Below are 6,082 nucleotides of genomic sequence, written 5' to 3'. Positions count from 1 at the left end.
TTTTTATTCATTCACTTGTTTCTATCCATTAATATTATAGAATCATTTTCTAATTATTAATATCTTTAAAACCATCCTAAAAATAGCCTAATCTTTAAAAATGGTCTTTTTGTATCTATGTCTTAATATTTAGCAATCAGTGTGCAGAACACACACAAGGAAAACCAAAAGTTTATATTACACAGAAGTTTGGGGAATTACTAAGAGGCTAGGAATTTTAAGACTCAAATTAATTAACTGACCCTCAAGAATGTTAAATGCAAATTAAGTGAGTACATTAACAAGCCATGGAAAAAACGTATTTCTTCTCACCTAAAAGTACAGATTAGATCGTGGAGGGCTCCCTGCCTCACCCAACTCAGGCCTCTGCTCACCTCCACTGGCAACAGCACCTTGCTGAAAAGCTCTCCCCCTGCCCCCTGCTTCGTCTTTCTTGAGGGCACTGATCCTTGCCTGAGAAAGCAGTCATGTGTCTGCCTCAACATGTAGATGCTAGTATGTCAGCTCTCTGAGAGGAAGAACTTTTTTAATCCCTTGTAATATTTCCAGACTTTAGGACAGTGCCTGGCAAGTGTTACTGAACACAGCAAGTGTTCAGTAAATACTTGTTGAGGAAATGAATTGTCTATACAGTCACTTCTATTTGGCTTACGATTATGTCCATGTCAGTTTTACTCCTTTTGCAGCGAAGTGTGTGTGTGTAGAGAGAAGTGTCCTGTTTTTGTGCTTCCAGAAAAATCTGAAAAAACCACAAATTCTTGCAAGCAAGAACTGAAGTAAAATCTGGAATAAAGGTGTGGGAGTAAAGTCAGATGATAAGCTAGACATGTTACAAAAAAACTTCTAATTTTTTTTATAATTTTATTTATTTTTGGCTGTGCTGCATCTTTTCTGCTGTACTCGGGTTTATCTGGTTGAGGCGAGCAGGGGCTACTCTACTGCAGTGCTTCTCATTGCTGTGGCTTCTCTTGTGGAGCTTGGGCTCTAGGCACGCAGGCCTCAGTATTTGTGGCATAGAGGCACAGTAGTTGCAGCACTCGAGCTCTAGAGCTTGGGCTGGATAGTTGTGGTGCATCTGCTTTGTTACTCCATAGCAAATGGGATCTTCCCAGACCAGGGATCGAACCCATGTACCCTGCATTAGCAGTCGGATTCTTATCCACTGCACCACCAGGGAAGCCTCTTTTATATTTTTTAAGAGTACCAATTTCCATGTTTTGTAACAGGGAATCAAACTCAGTGAACTGATTTTACCTCAACAATTCCACCTGTGTTGTGTCTATAGAACTGTTCTTTTCCATCATTCCCAGTGTCTTGCAGGGTTACATGGAACAAGATATGACTCACTCTCTGGATCTGTAGGGATCCTTTGTTTCACACAGCAGGAATCCCCCTTGACTCCTGCCTGAATGTTTGGAAAACTGCAACAGTTCTCTGGACTCCCCCAGCCTGCAGGAAGGACTGATATTTATCAAGTCTGCTCTAAGCAGATGTCTGGCAAATTTCTTATTGATCCCAAGTGACCTAATGTGGAAAGTATTCTATGTTTCTTCCAAGTAAAGAAACTGGGGCACAGGGAAGTTGCTAAAAGTTGTTAGGTAAACTAGAAATCACAAAGGTGTATCTTGGGAACACAGCACAGTAGGCACTCAGAAGCCAATAAAACCTGGAGGACAGCAGGCCTGGGACCAGTGCAGCTGGGAGTGGGGTGGGTTGCAGGTCAGAGGTGAAGGGGTCAGCCAAGTCCTGGAATGTGGAAGCCAGCAGCCCAGCATGACCCTGGGCAGGAACCTCTGCGGGAGCCTCTTAGGCTGAGGAAAGGACAGGATGGGGGAAGGCAGGTCACCTCTGCAGTATGATGTGGGACCCTGACTTTGGAGAGTTTACGAAGCCTAAAAGTCTAGAGACTCCAGAAATCAAAAATTAGTGCTCTGGGTTTTCTGGGCATTTGGTGGAGGGGGATAAAAAATGGCATCCTCCAGGCCTTTGAGCACCTGACTGGGGACTACACTGGTGAATGAAGCTCAGAGATACTCATGTTGAGAGACTCAAACTCAACTGTCACTTGTCTCCACAGTCCAGGATTTTTCTGTTGTGGTCTGATATCTCTAGCTTCCTATTATTCAAAACCAAAGGGCTAGGGGGGACCCTAAACCTTCCACTTGTCTTTGAATATGTGTTATTCTTTGACAACTGGCACCTACCCCCAGAAACAGCCTTCGATGAAGCTGGGAATATACTGGCATAAGTTACTTACGGCAGTTACTCACAATGCTATCATAAAATAGTACATGAAGTCATTATTTTAAAATGGGAAAGTTCCTTTGCTTACTCTGATGTTCGTGAGGATTTTTAAATTTTGTTAAGAAGCTCAGTGTCCTTGTTGGATTGTCTGGCCATGTTTTATCTTTGTTCGTGAATAATAAATTAATACTGATCTGTTTCTCTGCTCTTCAACTCCTCCCAGAAAGCAAAGCAGTAATAAAGGGGGTTTCCAAGTTGCAAGTGGTTGCCAAAATCAGCATCTTTTTCTTCCCTGGGAATCACGAAAAAGCAGCAATGAGAATTGAAATCAAAAACTTTTCCCACTTGGAAAGTTTGTTTTTAATTCTCTTTAAAAACACTTGGATCAGAACAAGTAATCCAAGTTACAGAATTGTTAATAATAGAGGGGAAAAAAATCACATTTCAGAAACAAAGGGAGAGCCTGCGAGATACAGTCCAGAACAAATTCCTAGTGTAAATATTTGTATTGATATCAAATAAAGAACAAAGCAAATGCAATAAACATATGACACAGAGAATTTTTCTTAAAAAGAATAAATTATATAGAAGAAAAGAACTTTAAAAGGTAAAAGAGGAGAAATGAATGAGACATGAAATTTTCAAAAAGAATATATATATCACAAAGTCTGCTTCCTTAAAAAGTGGAAAAGATAAATAACTAGCTTACCTAACTAGAAATAACAAGGGAGAAAATATCACTACTCAGAATAGGAAATTATAAAAGGGAAGCTGCAGAAACAGGCAAAATTGCATGCACCATAAGGGAATAATTGGCCCAACTCTCTGCAAATACATTTAAAAGCATGAATGAAGTAGAGACTGACTGTTCTAAAGAAATACAATTTGTAGAAACTAAACCTAGGAGACATAGAAAATCTAAACAGACTAATGATTATGCGAGAATTATAATAAAATTGGCAAAGAAATGCTACCCCCAAGTTCCCCGACGTCCCACCCAGGAAAGCACCCAGATGATTTCTCAGGGAAATCTCTCCAACCTTCAAGAAGCAAATAGTTCTCAGGTCACATAGATTAATCTGTCCAGCTTCATGGCCACATAACACGGTGAAGGTCATTGTTTCTTCTGTGTGTCTGACTGAACTACAGTGACCCCAGGCAGAGAATCTCAGCCCTCTCCCACCAGGACTCCAAAACTCAGACCGCAAAAGCAAAGTGTTAATTACTCAGTTGTGTCTGACTCTTTGCAACCCCATGGACTGTAGTCCACCAGGCTTCTCTGTCCACGGGATTTTTTCAGGCAAGATTACTGGAGTAGGTTGCCATTCCCTTCTCCAGGGGAACTTCCCCACCCAGGGATCGAATCCAGGTCTCCTGCATTGCAGGCAGATTCTTTATTGTCTGAGCCACCAGGGAAGCCCCCCAAACAGAGAAGCATCTTATTCCTTTAACTTCAATCTTGCAAATTCATGAAAACTGCTATATCACTTCCTTTCACTGATTCACTAGATATATATTCTGTGTTTACTCTATGTCAGGCATCCTTCCCAATGGAAGCAGCAATTAAAACATACAATGTTCCTGACCTCATGGAGTCTGTATTCTAGTGGAGGAGACAGACAGCAAGAATAACATAACACGGTGCATTAAATGGAAGTGTGATGGAGAAAAATGAAGCAGATGAAGTGCTGCCATGGTGGGTGGTCACAGAGGGATTCACTGATAAGATAATATCCAAGTTAAAATATGAGGGAGGTGAGTGAGTGAGCCTGGACATCTCAGAAAGAGCATTCAGGCAGAAGGGACAGCTAATAAAAATAAGTCCTAGTGGAGGATGTGCCTGACGTATTTGACAAACAGCAGAAAAGGCCACCAGGGCCGGAGGGCTTGGGGTTAGGAGGAGAGTTATAGCAGATGAATTTAGAATCTAGCAAGGCCAGATTATACAGAGCTTCAGAGGTGACCATCAAAATTTTTATTTTTATTCTGAGAGGCATGGGAAGACATGGGAGGATTCTGAGCAATGGCTCTGGTCTGACATTTGAGAGAAACAATCTGCCTGATGCAGAGGACAGAGACAGAGGCAGAGAGAATGGCAAGGAGACAGTCAGCCTCAACCCCGGAAGGAGATGATGGCGGCAGAGACCTACGTGGTTGCAATCACGGGGGTGACCTGGCTATGCCAAAAATCCTTTCAGAGTTGCAACAAGGTACAGGCATATGCTAGTGCTTAAGTATCATGACTGATGACACCCAATAGAGTTTTTGAGGTCCGTGGAAGACCTCAGTCAAGAACAATCGAAGCAAAATCAGTAGCATCTTTTATCCAAACAATATGAGAGAAGAGCAGAAAAAGTTATCTTAATAAAGCCCTAAATCCAATGAATGGAGATTGAGAATAATCTATTAGTGTACAAAGTCCAAAAATAAAATTAAACTTGATCAAATTGGTCATTGTGCTTATTGCCTGTATTTGAACAATGCAGCTCCTTTTTTTCTGAATTTAAGCTCATAAACTATTTTAAAACTCATGCCAGCTATTTCCAGAATGCAGAAGTACTTAAAGGTCATGGTTATTACTCAGCAGAGTTATTGAGGGTCCAGCGGGTAAGAAAGAACAAATAGTTTCCCAGTTAAGGGTATTAGAGGCATGTGGTTCTCTGTAGGCTGAGAAGAGTGGTGTTCGAGATATAATTCATGATTGAAGTTTGAAAGATGTCCTGCTGCTTACCAAGTCATAGAATGAGGGAAAGGGCATGAAGCAGAAACCCAATCCATCCGACCCCCTTGGATAAACCCACTGAAATAGTGCAGAACATCAGTTTTTAAACACCTTTCTGAAGATAATAAGAAACATATAGCCCTTCATTACCAAGACGCACTGAAGACAATGACACGGGCTCCCTGTGGACTGACTCTGCTGGTATGTTCAGTACCACATGCCTAGTCGGGTGCCTGGCACACAGCACATGCTCAGTAAAGATTTGTTTGAGTGAATAAACAAAGGAATAAATAGCTGAATCTTCTTTGACATCATTCAATCCCTTTATGGAATCAACATTACAAGAAAAAAGCAACTTCCGATTTTTATAACCCTCAGACCCTGAGGGCAGGCAGACCTGGCTTCACTGCCCACTGTGTTACTGCATGCTATCAAGCCTGGTCAGCTTCTCTTGCCTCTCAGCAACTGTTTCCTCATCTGCAAAATCAGGATAATAATACCAAACTCCTGGGCTTGTTGTGAGGATTAACTAAAGTAATGTTCAAAAAGGATACAACATACTGCCTCATAGTTATTAGATACTATTATCATCACTAAAATGGCATTAAAATCACTATAAGAAATTTCACAGAGATGACATCTTGTAGATAAACGTAAAATTTTTTTCTTTTGTTACAAATTATTTCAAACATACACAAAAGTACAGAGTATAATGAACTGCCTTGTACCCAGAACCCAGTTTCAATAGTTATCAGTTCATTGCTGGTCACCCCCCTTCCCCAACCGCTTGGATTATTTTGAAGCAAATCCCAGACATTATGTCATGTCATCTGTGATACTTCAATGTGTATTTCTAAAATAATAACTAAAATCCCATATCATTCCTAAAAATAATGAATAAAGATTCCTTAATTTGATGAATTTTTGGTCAGCTGGAAGCCACAGGAGAAAAGAGAATCAGGTCTGTCCAAGGCAGGGCTTTAGGCAAGTTCTCTCCAGATCCAACACGGTAGAGGCATCCATGGTCATTGTCGAGGTGGTCTCTTCCTGCTAAGGGGCTGGTGGCTGGGAGTGGGAGATTTGGGAGGGGAAGGAACAAGTTTGCAGCCAGCATTT

This window comes from Bos grunniens, chromosome 9 (assembly GCF_055505025.1).
Source record: "Bos grunniens cultivar Pamir isolate PY7600 chromosome 9, Bosgru_T2T1.0, whole genome shotgun sequence".
In the NCBI taxonomy this organism is placed as follows: Eukaryota; Metazoa; Chordata; class Mammalia; order Artiodactyla; family Bovidae; genus Bos; species Bos grunniens.
Note: the sequence above shows the minus strand (reverse complement) of the source record.